This window comes from Antechinus flavipes, chromosome 4 (assembly GCF_016432865.1).
Source record: "Antechinus flavipes isolate AdamAnt ecotype Samford, QLD, Australia chromosome 4, AdamAnt_v2, whole genome shotgun sequence".
NCBI lineage: Eukaryota > Metazoa > Chordata > Mammalia > Dasyuromorphia > Dasyuridae > Antechinus > Antechinus flavipes.
The window spans coordinates 204782091-204802557 of NC_067401.1; the positions used below are offsets into that span (position 1 = coordinate 204782091).

General features: G+C 36.8%; 1 pseudogene; it reads right to left on the reverse strand.

The window, feature by feature from the left end:
- Window positions 1–792: 792 nt before the first annotated feature.
- LOC127561445 (HLA class II histocompatibility antigen, DRB1 beta chain-like) lies at window positions 793–18762 on the reverse strand (annotated as a pseudogene).
- Window positions 18763–20467: the final 1705 nt, after the last annotated feature.

The window sequence follows — 20467 nt, forward strand, 5'->3', positions numbered from 1 at the left end:
GAAGATTCATAGCAATACTGTTGTCCGAGATTTTAGATTGCAGATTATAGCTTAAGCTATGGATAATAGAGAACTTGATCAAGCTTTGGACCCAATTGCCCTACCAAAGAGCCTCAGCAGAATGACTTCCTTGGCAGAGATACCACGCCCCTTGAGAAGAAGATATTGACAGGAGGAACAGGGAGTGAATCCGAAGTGTCAAAGTCATAAATATTTCATTATTGCCTATATTCACCATGTTTGTTCCTTATACATGAACTTGCGAATTATGCAATCTAAGCATGTCTCCTCTTCACATTGATACTATATGCACTAATGGGAGAATATAGCCAAGATTAATGAGGAAATTGTTTTACTGCTACTATTCTTGTTACATGCAAGTGAAAATCTTTACTTTAAGCTACGTGTGTCCTCTGGTTTAGTGGAGAAAAAGTAAGTACATTAGTAGGGACTTAGGAAACTAACAGAGTATTTTGAACCTGGAATAGTTATCTCTCACTGGACCAAACCTGCATAGGTGAAGGAGCCTAAAAGGGCCCCATATGTGTATGGACACAAGCTCTACTCCCTTCTAACCCAGAAAGCAAGTACACTTTACTACGCTGCATACAGCTGGTGAAGCCAAGATGGTGGAAAGGACACACACTTCTTTCTGATCTTCTCCCACGATCCTCAACTAATTAGCAACTTCAGTCTCTGAATTAGTTCTGCACTGACAGAATCCACAAATATTTGGAATACAGCAAATTACCAGCAGAAGATAATTTCAAAAATTGCCAGAAAAGGTTTGTATCAGTAGGGCACAAAGGGAGGTGGCCAGGCGCAGGCAGGCAGGGCACAGAAGCCAGGGCATGCTGTGTGGACCCAAGAAGGGGTGTGGTCTCCACAGGGCAGTGCAGCCTCTGCAGTGAGGAGAATCTACAAGAAGGAATCTACACCAGTATTAGTTACTCTGCCTTGGTTGCAAGCCAGTGGATCAGCAGAGATGTTATAAAACATCCAACTGAAACACAAAAGGTAAATAGTGAACCCAGAAATACCAGAGTCTCACGGGACTTGGCAATGCCCACCAAGCACTGGGAGTGACTCAGCATGATCCCAACCCCGACACTTTACCACTTGTAGAGGAAACTTGGAAAACCTCCCTTGCCCTAAAAGTAGATCCCAACTTAAAAAAAAAAGAGAGTGAAAAGGTAAAGAGAACTCTAACCATATTTAGTTTTTATGGTGAAAGAGAAGAACAGATTTCAAACCTTGACTAAAAGCAGATTTTCTCCAGATGAAGGCCCAAAAGGTGATATAATCTGATTCCCATAGCACAAGACTCTCCTAGAAGAAATTAAAAAGGATCTTGAAAGAGAGCTAGAAGAAAAATGGGGAAAGGAAAGGAAAGCTTTGCAAGAGGGTTTGGAAAAGGCATATAACTCATTGAAAGATAGATTGAACAAAATGGAAAAAGAAAATAATTCTCAGAAAAACAGAATTGGTGAAATGGAAAAGGAAAATAACTCCTTGAAAAACAGAATTTGTGAAATGGGAAAATTCCATGGAACAAAAGAACTCATTTAAAAACTCAACTGCCCAAATACAAAAAGAAGTTTTAAAAAAAGCAAATCAAGAAGATAATTCACTAAAAATCAGAACTGCACAAATAGAAATGAATAACTCAATGAGACATCAAGAATCAGTCAAGCAAAACCAAAAAATTGAAAATAATAGAAAAAAATGTAAAATACCTAATTGTAAAAACAACTGACTTGGAAAATAGATCTAGGAAAGACAATCTAAGGATTATTGGACTCCCTGAAAACCATGATGAAAAAAAAAAAGAGCCTACATGCCATTTTCCAGGAAATCATCAAAGAGAACTATCCTAATGTCATACAATCAGAAAGTAAAATAGCCATTGAATGAATTCACTTAACTGCTGAAAGAGACCCTAAATTTGAGACCCCAAGGAATATCGTAGCTAAATTTCAGAACTATTGGATCAAGAAAAAAATGTTAAAAACAGCCAGGAAAAAAAAATAATTCAAATACCAAGGAACCACAATAAGGATTACCCAGGATCTAGCAGCTTCTACCTTAAAGGATCAGAGGGCCTGGAATCTGATATTCCAAAAGGCAAAGGAACTTGGAATGCAGCCAAGAATAAACTATGCCACTAAACTGAGAATTTTCTTCCAAGGCAGAAAATGGGCATTCAATGAAACAAGTGGATTCCATTTATTTTTGATGAAAAAACCAGAGCTAAACAAAAAATTTGATCTACAAATATGGGTTCAAGAGAAGCATAAAAAGGTAAAAAGAACTCTTGAAAACTGTATTTCTGTTATGGGTATATGTAGAGAGGACATGTATAATTTGATTTTACTGTTATAATATTAAAAAGGAACTACTATATTGTTAGTGGAATTGTGAATGAATCCAACCATTCTGGAGAACAATTTGGAATTATGCTCAAAAAATTATCAAACTGTGCATACCCTTTGACCCAGCAGTGTTTCTATTGGGATTATATCCCAAAGAGATCTTAAAGAAGGGAAAGGGACCCACATGTGCAAAAATGTTTGTGGCAGTCATTTTTGTAGTGGCTAGAAACTGGAAACTGAGTGGATGCCCGTCAATTAGAGAACAGCTCAATAAATTATGGTATATGAATGTTATGGAATATTATTGTTCTGTAAGAAATGACCAGCAGGATGATTTCAGAGAGGCCTGGGGAGACTTACATGAAATAATGCTAAATGAAATGAGCAGAACCACAAGAATTATACACAGCAATAAAACAACTATACAATGACCAATTCTGATGGATGTGGCTCTTTTCAACAATGAGATGATTCAAACTAGTTCCAATTATTTAGTAATGAAGAGAGTCAGTCACACCTAGTGAAAGAACTCTGGGAAATGAGTGTCGACCACAATATAGTATTTCCACTACTTCTGTTATTGTTTGCTTGCATTTTTGTTTTCCTTCTCGGTTTTTTTTTCTTTCTTTCTAGATCTGGTTTTTCTTGTGCAGCAAGATAACTGTACAGATATGTATACATATATTGGATTTAACATATACTTTAACATATTTAACATGTATTGAACTACCTGCCATCTAGGGGAGGGGATGAAGGGAAGGAGGGGAAAAATTGGAACAGAAAGTTTTGCAAGGGTCAACATTGAAAATTTACCTATGCATATGTTTTGTAAATAAAAAGCTATAATAAAAAAATTTTTTAAAGAAATCAAGCCATTCTTGATAAATGATCAATGAATAGGGAACAGACAATTTTCAGATGAAGAAATTGAAACTATTTCTAGTTATATGAAAAGTTACTCCAAATCACTCTTGATCAGAAGGATGCAAATTAAGACAACCCTGAGATACCATTACACACCTCTCAGATTGGCTAAGATGATAGGAAAAGATAATGACGAATATTGAAGGGGATGTGGGAAAACTGAGATACTGATAATTTGTTGGTGGAATGAATCTAACCATTCTAGAGAGCAATTTGGAACTATGCTCAAAAAATTATCAAACTGGGCATACCCTTTGATCCAGGAATGTTTCTACTGGCATTATATACCAAAGAAATCTTAAAGGAGGGAAAGGGACCCATATGGGCAAAAATGTTTGTGGCAGCCCTTTTTGTAGTGGCAAGAAACTGGAAACTGAATGGAGAATGGCAGAATAAGTTATGGTATATGAATGTTATGGAATATTATTGTTCTGTAAGAAATGATGTGCTTTCTATACAAAGATTCATATACAATAATAATATTTATTGAGAGTATCAATTACATTGATCTTGTACTTCCTGATTGACCCTCCTTATACTTCAGTTAAATGTTTACTATCCCAATAAATTAAAGCAGGGTGTTTTGTAGTATATTGGGCCTTTCCCCAAATTCTGAGGTACTCTCTGGCAACTTGAGGTAGCTCCAAAAGTTGTCCCTTAATCATAGTTTTTTATTGCCTCTATCAGTTCTTTGACATTGTCCAAATCAATCTTTTGTGAAGGTCAAGACCCGGCTTAGCTTTTGTACTGCCTCTTTAACACCTAATCTTACACATTCTCACAAAGTTTTACAAAACTCTTTCAATCAGGAGTTTCCTAGCCTTTACTTCAGTCAATTCATATTGCAATATCTCTCTTCTAGACAACAGGAAACTTTCATCAGTTGAAACGTTCCTTACAACATATAACTCTGTAATTTTCAAACTCAATTCAGGTTGTTTCTATTGTCTTCTTAATTTCATACTTCCTTCCTTTACTCTTACAACTTGGGTCTTTACTATTCTAATGGCTCAAATCAAAGCCTTTTATTGATCACATCAATAGATATACATCTCTTAAGGTATTATATATTATTCCCTTTAGGCAAAAATTAATCATATACACTGGAACCTATTAAAATGTATTAGCTTAAGATGTGACTTTGTATATGCTCAGAAGACATATTTTCATAATTTCAGTCATCACAAATATCATATAAGTGATTTATTTACTAGAAACAGACCTTTCTCCTTCACACTTTGACAGTAAATGTTTGTGATGGAAGAGGGGATCTCACCTCATTAATTTTGTTGCTGTTCAGTCATGTCTGACTCCTTGTGATCCCATTTTTGGTTTTCTTGATTCTGGAGTCGTTTGTCATTTCTTTTTCCAGATCATTTTTACAGATGAGGAAACTGAGGCAAACAGAATTAAGTGACACATCCATACATATCCATATATAGGAACATACGTGTATCCCAAGTCCTATGGAATCACTGTTGATCATTTAGTTGACCAGAATTCTTTTCTATCACAATTTTTCATTTTTATAATATTGACTTCATAGTATTGATTTTCTCTCCTATTCATTTAAATCTCTAGCTTCTTCCAAGGCTCAGCTCAGGTGACATCAAATTTATAAGATCTTTTCTTGTATTCCCATTGTTAATGCCTCCCTAAGAATTATTTTGTATTCATCCATTCATTCTCTCTCTCTGTCTCTCTCTGTAGATCTGTGTGTCTCCCTCTTTCTTTGTTCTATACATACATATGTTTACTATATGTATATATATTTGGAAAAATAAAATACTCTTGAAAATAAAATACAGTGGTAACAAAACATCCTCCTGAATTGAATTCTTATTATTTTTAAGTAGTTCCCTGATTTTAAAGTCTTTCTCTTTTCATAGTCTTTTCATAGTCGAGAGAAGACTTTTTAGGTAGAAGATAAATTTTAACTGCAGACTGCAAACACATTAATTTCACTGCTAGACTTCAATGATAATGCTTTCAAACCAGTTTCAGTTCCTTTCTTCTTTTTCAGTCTGTGAAAATCACCTTCATTCTTTGCCTTTAAATAATATATGTTACTCTTTTTATTGTTTTTTATTATAAAACTGTGCATACACTTTAATCCAGCAGTCTCACTATTCGGTCTGTATCCAAAAAAGATCATAAAAGAGGGGAAAGGACTTATATGTGCAAACATGTTTGTAGAAGTTCTTTTTTAATGACAAGGAACTTGAAATTGAGTGGATGCTCATCAGCTGGAGAATGACTGGATAAATTATGGCATATGAAGGTAATGGAATATTATTGATTTATAACAATGAGCAGGCTGATTTCAGAAAAGCCTAGAAAATCTTACAAGAACTGTTGCTAAGTGAAGTGAGAAGAATTAAGAAAACATTGTACATATTAATAAATAATTATGTGATAATCAACTGTGATGGACTTGTGGTGATTCAAGGTAATTCCAATAGACTTTATGGAAATGCCATCTGCATTGAGAGAGAGAACTATGGAGACTTAATGTAGATTGAAACAATATTTTCACCTTTGTTTCTTATGGTTTTTTTCCTCTGGTTTTTCTTGTACAATATGACAAATATGAAAATGTTTTTTAATTGCACATATTTAATCTATAGTAGATTACTTACTATCTTGGGGAGAGAGGATAGAAGGAAAGAAAGGAGAAAATTTTGGAAAGCAAAGTCTTTCTAAAATGAATGTTGCCTTATCTTTCTGTTTTTCAGTTTTATCAATTGGCATGAATTATTTTCCCTTATTCTGTTATAGTCATACACAAAATTTTAACCTTTATTCTAAACTGAGCAAAGGAATATGATAGTGATTTTCAATTTCTTTACATTTGGGCTTCTTCTTTTTATGGACCAGAGAAAAGGCTATAATTACACGTCTTCTCTCTTGATATTAGAAGCCAGAAGAGTCCAGATCTCTTTTTTGTGACTCTCACAAAGAATATTTGCCCCTCTTATAGGTGTAGAGCATTTAGTTTAAAAAAAAAACTCCACCAATGGGGAGAGTATTCCATACAATTGGTCCTTTGAGTCAATCATTAAACATGTTTAAAAAACATTTCTATGGCAAGAGATTCATAGAGTTCACTCTATTACCAAAGGAGTCCAGCATTCAAAAAGAGTTGACTATTTAAAAATATAGGAAATGAAAATGCTAAAAATATATCTAATGCCCTCCTCAAAGAAATTTTCTCATAAAACATTTTGACAGGCAATTTTTACTCAAAAAAGTAAAACACAATATTACATAAGTGTGCAAACTAAAAAAAGGCTCTAACATGATGAAAAATATTAATAATATTTTTTAACTGGTATAACATTGCCAGAAATTTAAAAATAACAAAATAAATCCAATAAATGACATCAGGGGAAAAGAAAATCTAGAAACTTCACAAGGTGCATCAAGATAGATAATTAACATCCACAAAGAAATCACAGAAAAATGAAAATTGGCAAAGAAGGAACAGAATAAAATGTAGATAAAACACAATCTTATATATATCTACTGAAAATTCATATCAATTCTTACATAAAATATTAGTAAAGAGATTACAGAAAGTCATCCCCAGGATAATACACCATGACCAAGTGGGATTTATACCAGGAATGTATGGCTGGTTCAATATTAGGAAAACCATTAGCATAATTGACTATATCAATAACAAAACTAACAGAAATCATATGATCATCTCAATAAATGCAGAAAAATCATTTGACAAAATCTACCACCCATTCTTATTTAAAACACTAGAAAGTATGGAATAAATAGAGTTTTCTTAGAATGATCAATATCATCTATTTAAAACCATTAGCAAACATCATGTGTAATGGGGATAAACTAGAACCATTCCTAATAAGATCAAGGGTGAAGCAAAGTTGTCTACTATCACTATTACTATTCAATATTGTATTAGAAATGTTAGCTTTAGCAGTAAGAGATGAAAAGGGAATTAAAGGAATTAGAGTAGATAACAGAAAACCAAATTATCGCTCTTTGCAGATGATATGATGGTATACTTAGAGAATCATAAAAAATTACTTGAACCAATTACAACTTTAGCAAAGTCACAGGATACAAAATAAATCCACATAAATTATCAGTATTTCTATGTTACCAACAAAGACTAGCAGCAAGAGATAGAAAGAGAAGTTCCATTTAAAATAACTGTAGATAATATAAAATATTTGGGAGTCTACTTACCAAGACAAAGTCAGGAACTATAGGAACACAGTTACAAAACACTTTCCACACAAATAAAGGCAGATCTAATCAACTGGAAGAATATCAAATGCTCCTGGGTAGATTGAGTTAATATAATAAAAATGACAATTCTTCTTAAATTTATCTCCTTATTGTTGTTGTTCTTCATTTTGGAAGAAGACCAAAAATGACATCACTATCTTAGAGTCAAGTTACAATATGTCTGACTGTGGCTAATCAGACCAATATGATCTCAGAATGCTCTGACACTGTTGGACACAAATAATCCCTAAAAACATTTGGGATGGGAAATGGACAAGAGGAACCCAAGATGAAAAGGTAAGGTTGGATGACAATTTTCACCTATGGAAAGTGACAGATTCCACAAATCCCAAAAGCTGAAGTTTCCTCACTCTGTTTCTTTCACTTTTTCTCTATGTCATCAAGCACCAATTGATTCTCAATCTTCTAGTTCTTGGGGTAAAGGCTCAAGGGACAAAAATGGGTAAAACACAAGTACAGAAAGCTGGAGGGATCTTTGAAGTTCTGTGGGGGAAATTTGAAGGAGTCCAAACAGAATTCAAGGGAAGGAGCTATTCCAGGGAAGGAGAAGGACTAATCTCTTTGAGATCTGGGCTCAAGCAGGTGGCCTCCAAATGTGAAAAGGAGGCTTAGAGGGGAGGTAAATAGCTCTAGGAAACACAGCTTCAGGGATCAGCTCAGAAACCCTGAAGAGGGTCAGATTAGAGTTCATGTGTGGATCTAAACTACAAGCAAAATCACTTTATCCCATTAAGGGCCCCCAGTTTCTTGTTAGCTTCAGACCCCACTGAGCAAAGATTGTAGCTATGAGAATCCTGATCCCATTTGGTTAGAAGGATCTTACCTGCTGGGTGTGGACCCTGATTTTCTGGGAAAGGAAGGTAGATAGACATAAAGGTATTTGTAAATCTTAGAGTCAGAGAAGCAAAGGACATCAAGATTCTGAGCACTGTGGGACAGGGGGCTCCTGACACTGCATAGTCCAGTAGCTGACACCTCACTTAATTAGTGCTTTATCCATTCATTTACAACCCTGTGAGTGGATGGAGTGCAGCTAAAGGCCGGAACCTGAGATCCCTCCCAAGCCCATCTTTACTAATAAATACAGGATTCCCTAAGACCGCTGAGCCCTTGGTATCCAGGACCTTACCACTTTCTATAATGTCCTGAGGGGGAAGAGCTAGAGTGAGAGCCAGACCATCTTTTCTAGTCAACATGGGGCCAGATTTCTGGCACAATTCAATCTTTGCCCTGCAGGAGACCAAGGAGGGCAGGGGGCTTCCCTCAGAAGCTCTCACCTTTCTGGCTCCTCTTGTGGACAATGAGGCTGATCCCCAAGAAGATCAGCCCCAGCACGAGGCCCCTGACTCCACTCAGCATCTTACTCTGGATGGACTCAGACTGGGCTTCTGGGGAGAGGAGACACCAAGGGTCAAACCTTCCCCTCAGGAGCCAGTCCCATGTGGGGAGGAGAAGGGTCTGAGGGGAGCCTGAGAAGCTAAATCCTGTCTAAGGAAGGCAGGGATGGAGGAGCAAAAGACCTTTGGGGCTCAGGAAGTGAAAGTTCCTCACGGGACACTGACATTCATCCATCTCAAAGCCCAGCTCCCCTAGCCCAGGGGAAAGAGGTCTCTAGACTGATCACAGGGTCTCACAGGAAAGCTAGATCCCAGTGGGGCCAAGGGGAAGCTGAGTCTCCATATATCTTACTCCAGCACTGCTATTAGTATGTTGTGCTGGAAAAAGGAAGGAGGATGGACAATACCACATGGGGTTTGTATTGTCCCAGAGCAAAAGAAAAGAGGGCACAGGAAACACACTGAGAAGATCCCAGAGCAAGCTCCACATACTGAGCAATATAAAAACTGGAGGATGAGGGAGCTCTGTCTCACTTCAGGCCAAGAGGACAGATCTCTGAAGGCTGAGGTGCTCCACTTGACAGGTGTAAACATTTCCACACTTGGGAGTCATTTCCAGCATCACCTGTATCTGGTAGGTCCAGTCTCCATTGCTGATCAAGCCTGTGGACACCACCCCGGCCGTCTCCTCCCATCCATTCAGGAACCCTCTGGCCTCCATGTCCCCAGGATAGAAACTGCTGACAGAGCAGACAAGCAGGTTGTGGTGTCCCAGGGGAAACATGGGACTTTGATGAATTTGATGGATACACAGTCACCTCAGGATCAACTAGAAGAAAGAAGGAAAATTTTGAGGGAGGAGCCAGAATAGGTTTTCCTAGTCCACTCCTCACCTCTGGCATCTCCTCCTCAGGTCTTCTCTTCTCCCAAGGGCCAGCCCTGATCTATCAGGAAGTAGTTCCAGGAGTTCATGGTGCTGAATTATCAACCCAGCCTCATCAGGATTCCTTAATGTGGGAAGAAATCAGCAGGTGAATTTTCTCATCATAAATATATACTTTGTAATCGATGATTTACAAAACCAGATCATAGTGTAAACAATAAACTAGTTTAAGAAAGATTTCCAGCTCAAATATTAAGAGATGTTATCAATCCACTAAAGAAATTTTTTATCAGGAGATCTGTGGGGAACATCTGAGCCCAAGAAAAACCTGACCATCCTGGCCCAGAGGGCAGGGGCCCTTGGAGAAGCAGAAACATGTCTGGTGCTTGGACGAAGATAATATCAGTGATGAGGCCTCAGCTATGAGAGTCTAAGTTGTCAGAGAAGGCTGGGGGAAGGAGAGGGATGGAGAGAATGTGATGGAGACAGGAGAGAGCAAGGCATGGGGAAACCTCTGCAGAGCTCAGTGTTGGGGATAAAAAAAAAAGGAGCTATTTTATTTCTGATTTTAAAAGCTCCATGACCCCTGAGCACTCAGGACCTGAGGGATTTAACTTTTTACTGTTGTTGGTCAGTTGTGTACAGCTCTTTCTGACCATATTTGGGGGTTTCTTGGCAGAGTCTGGGATATTTTGCATTTCCTTCTCCAGCCCATTTTACAGATGAGGAAACTGGGGCAAACTACGTGAAGTGACTTGCCCAGGTTCACATGTGGAGAAAGTTTCTTAAGTCAGATCTGAATTCAGATGAGTCTCCCTAACTCCAGGCCTGGCCCTCTATCCACTCAAACATAAGGGGTATATTTAAAGAGTGTAGGCATAATTTGACTTTACTGTAATGATATAAAAAAGAAACTAGGAGTAGAAAAGGGATTGTACTGGAAGAAGATGAAAAAAGAGGTAAAATAGGGTAATTACATCACATGAAGAGGCAAAAAAGACCTATTACAGTTGAAGAAAAGAAGGGAGGAAGATGATCACCTCATCATATTTATTTCAAAGAGAGAGAAAGGGTCAGGCAGGCAAAATGATAAAGACAGAGTAACAGAGAGAGAACACTTGGATAGAAGTAAAGCACAGAGTTTGTGATCTGAGATGGATCTAGAATAATGAAGAATCAGAAATTCCGTTTGAGAACAAGGTCTAGACGCAGGGGTCCTCAAACTTTTAAAATAGGGGGCCAGTTCACTGTCCCTCAGACTGTTGGAGGGCCGGACTATAGTAAAAACAAAAACTTTGTTTTGTGGGCCTTTAAATAAAGAAACTTCATAGCCCTGGGTGAGGAGGATAAACATCCTCAGCTGCTGCATCTGGCCCGCCGACCGTAGTTTGAGGACCCCTGGACAAGAGACACAGTGAGATGAAGAGAACTGGGAGCAAGATATCTATATTTTTCTGGTCAGTTTCTAGGGCAAGATGTGATAAACAGCATGGCCAGCTCCTAGTTGGATAATTGGATGCCAGTATTGGATGCCAGACTGAAATAATGGGAAGTATAAAATTTGTCCATGATCAGGTCTACTAAGGCCTGGGAGAGAGCTAGACCTGCAGTCTATCTTCAACACAAGCATCAGCATCAGAATCAGCTGCCAATATTTACAAGATAATGAGGATCAGTGACTCAAAGAGTCAATGTCATTTTTCACTATGGCAACTAAGGATTGAGGATGAAATTTAACTAAGCTATATGAAAGCATGTAACTTTAACCCAAGTTAAAAGGAATGTATGGAAAAGTAGTGATTCAGATTCCTCAGAAACTTACCCCAAATTTTTCTCCTTAACCTAGAGGTTTCCCTTCTTGTCTCACTGGATAATTAGGCCCCTGAAAGATAGAATCCATTTCTGTCTGACAAAATCCATTTACCCAACATCTGGTAATTACAAATTACTGTTCTGGTTCTACTCTTTTTCTACACTCCCAAAACATTTCCTTTATATTGTGGGCCTTCTTCCTTCCTTTTAAACCATCTGTGACTGTCCACTTCCATTTATTGGACTAGATTTGGGCTGTTTTGATTTCTTTGTACCTCCAGTGCTTAGCAAAATGGCAGATAGTAAGCACTTAATAAATGCTTCTATACTTGATTTGACTTCACTATAAAGTCACAGCCTGGATCTAGCAAAAATGCAGGATCACATCATGAATTGAATCTGTGGAAGACTTCAAGGTACAAGTTCTAGGGTCTAGGAATTAAATGAAAAAAATTAAAAGGATTCCCCCATGTCTAATGTAAAAAAAGGCCATTTTTAGATCATGTGAATTATGAATACAAGGAGAACACCATTAAGTCATTTCAAGTTGCATAAATGCCTCTCATATCACTGTCTCTTGTTTTCTACTTGTTCCTCTGGCTGCAGTTTCCTTCAGTTCTTACATGTGAGACATCCTTTCCCATCTCTAAGATTCCCTCCAGCTCTATCATTCTATGAAATTCAAGACTGCTTTAAAATTCACTGCATGAAGAGCACTACATTAGAGCCTGCCTAGGTTCCTGATTTATGAAACTAAATAGGATAATCTGACCTGTAATCACAGAATTGTAGTGCAAAACCAGCCCTAATGAATGCATCTGAGAGTTTCAAACCAAGTGATGTTTAGATGAGATCCACAGGGAGAAAAACTGACTCCTGATGGGGAAGTCTGCCTGAAAGAGGTGACATTTCAGTCCTGAAGATTTTAAAGAATGGATAGGAATTAGGATGACTGGGAGGGGGAAATATTCTCAGCACAGGAAGAATGTAGTACATTCAATTGTGTGTATTCTTCCATGGACTTCCATGGGGTTTTCTTTCTCCAGTATGTCCCCATTTTACAATTGAGGAAATTGTAAGAAAAGAAAACTTCAGATTGAAATTCTTGGAGTAAGTGGAGGAAGGCTTCATTACTTTTCTTTCAAAAGCGTGTATGATGCGCCTTTTCAGAGAGCACACACTCAGTTTGTAGAGGCCAGAACCAGCAGTTATATTCCATACTCTTGCCCTGTCTCTTCATCCCTTCTTCAGAATTTCCATTGGAGGAGATCCTTCCAAAATCTAATATTTTATGACATTCCCTCTACACACATTCCTTGATAAGCTTCCATGTTCCCTCCTCCCCTTGCCACATCATGATATATTCAAAAATGGTGGATGTCTCCTCCTTAAGGGAGAAGTAAATATCCATGAAGCTTATTAACCTAGCCCAATTAAAAATTTAGTTTGCCCAGGGCATTTGCATTCAATCAGCATTTGTGGTTACTACTGTTAATTTAAGACATTCTTTAAATCTTTTTAGTTAGGATATACTTACCCTAAAGCTTATCTCACATTGTTGTCTACCATGGAAACAAAGAGGAACAACAATCTGGCAATTGGTCAGGATGAATGAAGATGGCCTGGAATGCTAGGTAAGAATTAAGGCAAAGTGTTTGCACCCAGAGAGAGGACAGTGGGAACTGAACGTGCATCACAACATAGTATTTTCATTCTTTTTGTTGCTGTTTGCTTGCATTTTGTTTTCTTTCTCATTTTTTCCTTTTTGATTTGATTTTTCTAGTGCAGCACAATAGTTGTAGAAATATGTATAGAAACGCACAAGTTCAATATATATTAAATCACTTACCTTCTAGGGGAGAGGACAGGGGGAAGAGAAGGGAAAAAATTAGAGCAAAAGGTTTTGTAAGAGTGAATGTTAAAAATTATACATGTATATATTTTGAAAATAAAAAGTTTTAATTAAAAAAAAAGAATTGAGGCAAAGAATGGCCTCGTTTACCCAGTTTAAAAAAATCAATCTAGATGGGGAAGATCCTCAGGATTTCTGCTGCAAACAAACAATTGCTATTTACATTCACCCTAAATCAATCAAGGCCCAATGACTAACTGGGGCTTGGCTCGTGACCTATTGTTGGCCAATCAAATTTCATAAAACTTATACATATATCCAGCAGAATTGATAAAATTTTAAGGCATAACTCATGTTTACAAATTACCCAATACTTCTAGAAAGTAATATATACTCTAAATAAGGAGATACAAACATGACCTCCCCTAAGGAAAGCTACCGGCACTTTGTTTTAATAACCTATATTTTAACTTAAAATCCAATCAAATACAGTTTTAAGTTCCCAATAATATGTTTTAAAATAAATGTGCATATATAATCTAAAGATTTTTTTTTTTTTTTTGCTGAGGCAATTGGGGTTAAGTGACTTGCCCAGGGTCACACAGCTAGAAAGAGTCAGGTGTCTAAGACTGGATTAGAACTCAGGTTCTCCCAACTTCAAAGCTAGTGCTCTATCCACTTTACCACCTAACTGCCCTTTCCTATTCTTTCTTACTCTTTCTTTTCTATATAAAACCTCACCTTACTCTGCTGGAGTGCCTATCTCCCTAAAAGAGAAGGCCCACAAGGTACATCACCCCTTACCCTAAGTAGATGCTCAAATAAATGTCCATGCTTGATTTGCAGGTGGTTTAATATGTGCAGTTCCTCTATACATATTTCTACAAATATCATGCTGCACAAAAAAAATCAGATCAAAAGGGGGGGATGAGAAAGAAAAGAAAATATAAGCAAACAACAACAAAAAGAGTGAAAATGCCATATTGTGATCCATATTGTGATTCACACTTAGTTCCCACAGTTCTCTCTCTGAGTGCAGATTAAAACTGAATTATTTCAGAGATGACACCTCAACCTACTTCCCAGTACTCCAACATTTTTGGCATACCCTAACACTACCAGGACCAGATCACTAGGGGAGCCTACAATGAGCAGAAACTCCCTAGGTAAAAGTTAGAGAAATCAGGTATTACTTGTCACTGATATGTTAATTTTATGGCTGAGAGGTGAAATTGAGGATTCCTGTGGTTCTGACTGTGCACAGGTGCAGTAACCATAGTTCTCTGAACAGAGCTCAGGCTGGAGGTGGGGGATGTCAGAGGGAGAAGGGGAGAAAACCTTCCAGAAGTGTGTTTTGTGAAGTGGTGGACATCCAATTTTGTTCTGCACCTGGGTTAACTTTAAGCGCCTCATTATTGTTGCTCATTATTTTCAGAAATTCCATTATTAACTGATCAACAGGCTGTTATTTAACAGCCAGAAATATTTGTGACTTCAGCATCCTGGTCATATAAAAGAAATTGGGGCAGAATAACCTAAGGAAAGAAATACATTATTTTTAACTACATCACACCCAAGGCTAGGGGGCCTTGGGGTTCTAGCTACATTCTTCTTAAAAGCTGCACCACAATACTACTATTTCTTCTTCTTCCTATTGCTTACAAGAGATCCTCCAAGACATGACTGAAAGGTTTTCCTGCAAAGAGGCTCTTCAAAATTTGTTCTGCAGTCTCCAATTTTCTCCCTTCAGGAATCTCAGAATACAGCAACCTCACCCATTTTTGCAAAATCTCATGGGGTGTAGGCTGAACCCCAAACATATGTTGAAGTTTCAGACCAGTGTCTTGAACTGTCTCAAAAGAATTTGTAGGCTTAGACCATCTCCAGATCAGGAGGCAAACATTTTATTATTATGCCTTTGACTGTCAGGCTAAGTTCCCAAAGGACATTAATTATTAACAAAGGTAAAGATGCAGATTTCCTAGTGGAACTAGCCATTAACCTGAGGCAAGATGCAATAACAATATGGAAGACACTATAAGACAGGCAAAGTTCCTAAAGAACTTATGTCAGAAACAGGGCAATTCCCAATGAACCAGCTCTAACTAGGAGGAAAGAGGGAATGACCTGATGCTATGAAGGTGGGCCAGGTCCCTAATGAACCCACCATTGTGATAGCATAGTCAGTGAGTAATTAATTAGCCGTTGTAATGCTTAGTAAGCAAGCTAAATTCCTGAAAGGAGTTAGAAAAGAAGTAAGGTACCAGTAGGTTCTTTTATAGGAGAAAAATAACTTTGGGGGTTGACATCTATAAATTGACCTTTTTTTTTTTTTTGGCTAACAATTAGGGTTAAGTAACTTTTGAGACAAGTTTCTATTGTGTAGTAGAGTCAGAAGTCATATTTCAAGGGATTAAGATTTGAGTGAGATATAAGGAAGTGGGAGTGAGGAAGTAGACTCAATGAAAATAGACAATTTTTAGGACTTTAACCATGAAATGGAGAAAAGATATAAAAAGACTCTGAAGAGGAGGCATGATAATAGTTTTTCAAGAACAAGACTATTAGAACTAGTCTGAATCACCTCATTGTTGACAAGAGCCATGTCCATCAGAATTGATCATCATATAATCTTGTAGTTGTTGTTCTATAAGAAATGATGAGAAGGCTGATTTCAGAAATGCTTGGAAAGACATGAATTGATGCTGAGTGATTTAAGCAGAACCAAGAGAACATTGTATACAATAATAATAAGATTACGTGAAGACCAACTATGATGGACTTGGCTCTTTTCAATAATGACGCGATTCAAAGCAATTCCAATAGACTTGTGATGGAAAGGTCCATCTGCATCCAGAAAGAGAACTAAGGAAATTGAATATAGATAAAAGCATAATATTTTCACCTTTTTGTTGTTGCTGTTGGTGGTTCACTTTTTTTCCTTCTATTTTTTTCCCTTTTGATCTGATTTTTCTTGCACAGCATGATGAATATGAAAATATTTAGAAGAATTGCATATGTTTAACCTATATTAGATTACTTATTGTGATTGGGAAGGGAGGGGAGAGAGGGAGAAAAATTTGGAACAAGATTTTGCAAAGGTAAATGTTGAAAATTATCTTTGCATGTATTTGGAAATATAAAATATTATTAAGAAAAATGGGGAAAGTGCTCTAAATATTATTGACTATAAAAATGAAAATTAAAACAACTCTGAGGTATCACCACACTTATCAAATTGGCTAAGATGACAGGAAAAATAATGATATCTATATATTGGAAAGGATGTGGAAAAATTAGGATATTTGTTGTACTAACATGCATTGTTGGTGGAGTAGTGAACTGAGCTAACCATTCTGGGGAGTAATTTGGAACTATGCCCAAAGGGCTATCAAATTGTGCATACTCTTTGATCCAGCAGTGTCTCTACAAGGTTTGTATCCCAAAGAAATCATAAAAGAGGGAAAAAAGACCCACATGTACAAAAATATTTGTAGCAGCTCTTTTTGTGATAGTCAAAAAATTGGAAAAATGAGTAGATACCCATCAATTGGGGAATGGCTAAATAAGTTATGGTATATGAAACTAATGTAATATTGTTGTTCTATAAAAAAATTATAAACAGGCTGATTTTAGAAAATCCTGGAAAGACTTACATGAACCAATTCTGAGTCAAACAAGAACCAAGATAACATTGTATACAACCATAAGATAATCAACTATGATAGGCTTGGCTCTTCTCAGCAATTCTATGATCCAAGATAATTCCAATAACTTTGAATGGAAAATTCAGAGAGAGAACTATGGAAACCGAATGCAGATAAAAGCATACTATCTTCACAATTCTTTTTTCTTCTGTATTTTGTTTCTCTTGGTTTTTCCTTTTTGCTCTGATTTTACTCTTTCAACATGATGCATATGGAAATATGTTTTAAAAAATGTATGTGTATAACCTAAAAATAAATTTTTTTAAAAATTGATGAGCAGGTTGATTTCAGAAAAGCCTGAAAAGATTTACATGAACTAAGGCTGAGTGAAGTGAACAGAACCAGAAGAATATTATACACCTAAAGTAAAACTATATAATGATCAACTGATAGACTTAGCTCTTCTCAGCAATACAGTGATCCAAGACAATCCCAAAAGAATTGGGGACGGGAAATGCCATTCATATCCAGAGAAAGAACTATGGAGACTAACTGTGGATCAAAGTATACTATTTTCATCTTTCTGTTTTTTCTTTCTTATGGTTTTTCCTTTTCGTTCTGATCTTACTTTTACAATATGATTAGTATAATGTGATTAAATTATTATATATATATATAACCTATATCACATTGCTTATTGTTTTGGAGAGGAGAGAAATAAAGGAGGGGAAAAAATTTGGAACTCAAGATCTTACAAAAATGAATGCTAAAAACATATATTGTATCTAGGATATCCTGCAACATATTTAACATATATAGGACTGCTTGCCATCTAGGGGAGGGAGGGAAAAATCGGAACAGAAGAGAGTGCAAGGGATAATGTAAAAAAATTACCCTGGCATGGATATTGTCAATAAAGTTATTATAAAATAAAAAAAGAATAACTTCTGCATGAATGTGGACAAGGAAAAAAAATGAATGCTAAAAAGTTATTTTTAAAATGAATGCTAAAAAGTTATTTTTGCATATAATTAGAAAAATAAAATATTATTACATAAAAAACTAAATAAAAAATTTTTTAAAAATAAAATATGGATTTTTTTTTAAAAAAAGGATTCTTTGAATCAGACAAATGACTTAGATGGATAATAAGCCAAACCTGAAATACTAATACTTCCCTTTAGTTCATGATTCACTGACCAAACCTGAGATTATACATATTCTGGCAACTACATTTCTGCAAACAGGGTAGAATTGGCAGCCTCACTGCCATCCTCTGTCTTTTGTAAAGAAAGCAAGGGCTCATTCACTGAATTTTGTCCTTAAGTGGTAAGAAAAAATTTTCTCCCAGGTCTCTAAGCTGTTAACCAGAGCTGTTAACCACAAGCAGCCACACTTTTGTGTAAAGAACCTCTTGCCTTCACTTTGGAGAGCAAGGACTCAGAGTGTGAACCTCATGCTTTACTAACAGGGGAATCCTTTCTTCTCCCTAGGTCCAGAATTGCTGACCAAGATTGAGATTAGAATCCTTGGCATCTGTATCTTCATGGGCAAGAATTCCTGCCTTCACCAAAAAGAGAAAGGGCTGAGAGCACAAATTCTGTGCATCACCAGCAGGGAAATCCTCTCCAATAGTATCACTTAGATTCATAGCCACTTGTAAGTAGGACCAGGACTCTTAGATCAGATTTCTGTGTCCCAAAAGAAGGGAATTACTCTTATCATGTCCAAGGCAATGCTTTTACCCCCATCATACATTCACTCACACCCAAAGATGACCATGTCTTTAGTTCCACCATTCTCTGTAACTATCCCCCTTCCCTGATCAAGAATTCTTCAAATTATCTATCATTTTTCTTTCTATCTCATCATCTTAAAATAATTCTTCATCCCCCTTATGATCTACACTCTCTTTGACCTCTCCCTATGCTTCCACTTCCTTTTTCTCAAGACTCTGGGCTCACATAGATTATACTTAATCCAAAATTATGTTCCACAAAAGGGAAGTTGTTGATAACAAGAAAATTGTTTTCTCTCTTTGGCTCACTGCCCCCACCTAGAAGTGGGCAAGTTAAATTCCTGTTATTTACATTGCTCATGTCTAGGTTTCTTCCAAAGAGAAATCAAAACCTCCAGTCTTCATAGAAGCATTCAAGATACAATATGTATGTGGGACAATCTTCATTTCTCTCTGCATAAAATACAGGACAATTAAAAGGCTGACAGAAGTCTATAAATAGATACAGAAATACATAATGTACTCAAATAACTTATGGTTGACCCTAAAAGAACTTGACATCCCAATGATACTCCCTTTTCCCACAAAGTCCTTTCCATACTTATAATGCCATTCCATACCTATCCCTAGACAATGTCCACTCCCCAGAAATTAAGTGTATTTTGGGAATTGCTTAACAATCTACTGATTGTACTGTTTGAGGAACAACTTCTGCAAACCTCTAAGTATGCTGGTTGCTACTATTTCTTGAGCTCTCAAGGCCCAGCAATATTTGTTATTCTGACTAAAAGGCTAGATTCTAGGATCACAATGCCATTGGGAGAAAAGAAACAAGAGATCAAAGTTCAGGAAGATTATCCATGAACTACTCTCTTGGGCTGTATACAAGGATATCTACCCTTGCCATATGCTTTTACACTATGCCACCATAAGTTATCCATGGGGAAGGAAATTAGGTTTAAAGGAAGCATGAAGAAGTGTTTATACTTCTTACTCCTTTAGGAGAGTGGGAAAAGTTCCCTAATTAACATAAGAGGATTATTGGGTTCTGAATATTTAATGTAGGCAACTAATGGGACACTAGGGACTTAATAAGTAACTGACTCTATCCCTTTATGGTTAATGTAAAAAACAAACTAACCAACTCTGTAATCTCTGAGGAATCAATTAAGAGAATGAGTCAAGAAGAGAGCCAGCTATGAAAGTAAGACTTAGCTGTAGAGTTCACTTTTTACCTTTTTCTGTGAACTCCTTGGACTTTTAAGCAAGGGGATAGGAGTTTTCTCTTCTATCCCTTCCATAAGCAAAGACACCTTACAACAAAAGCCAATGCTAACATTCATTGAAGTGAGAGTCCAGTTGTAGATTCAAGCATAATTAAGTTGGTAAGAGGAGTAAAGAGTTCCCTTGGTAAAGTTAGGATCTTGTTCAGAGATGGCAAGCCCTAGGACTGAGAAGAACCCTATTAATAGTTCCTAGGGTATGGGTTCCATTTATTTTGGAAGATTCATAGCATTATTATTGTCCATGATTTTATTGGAGCCTTAAGCTAAAGATAATAGAGAACATTACCAAGCATTGAAAACAGGTGCCTTACTTAAGAGCCTGATTTCCTTGG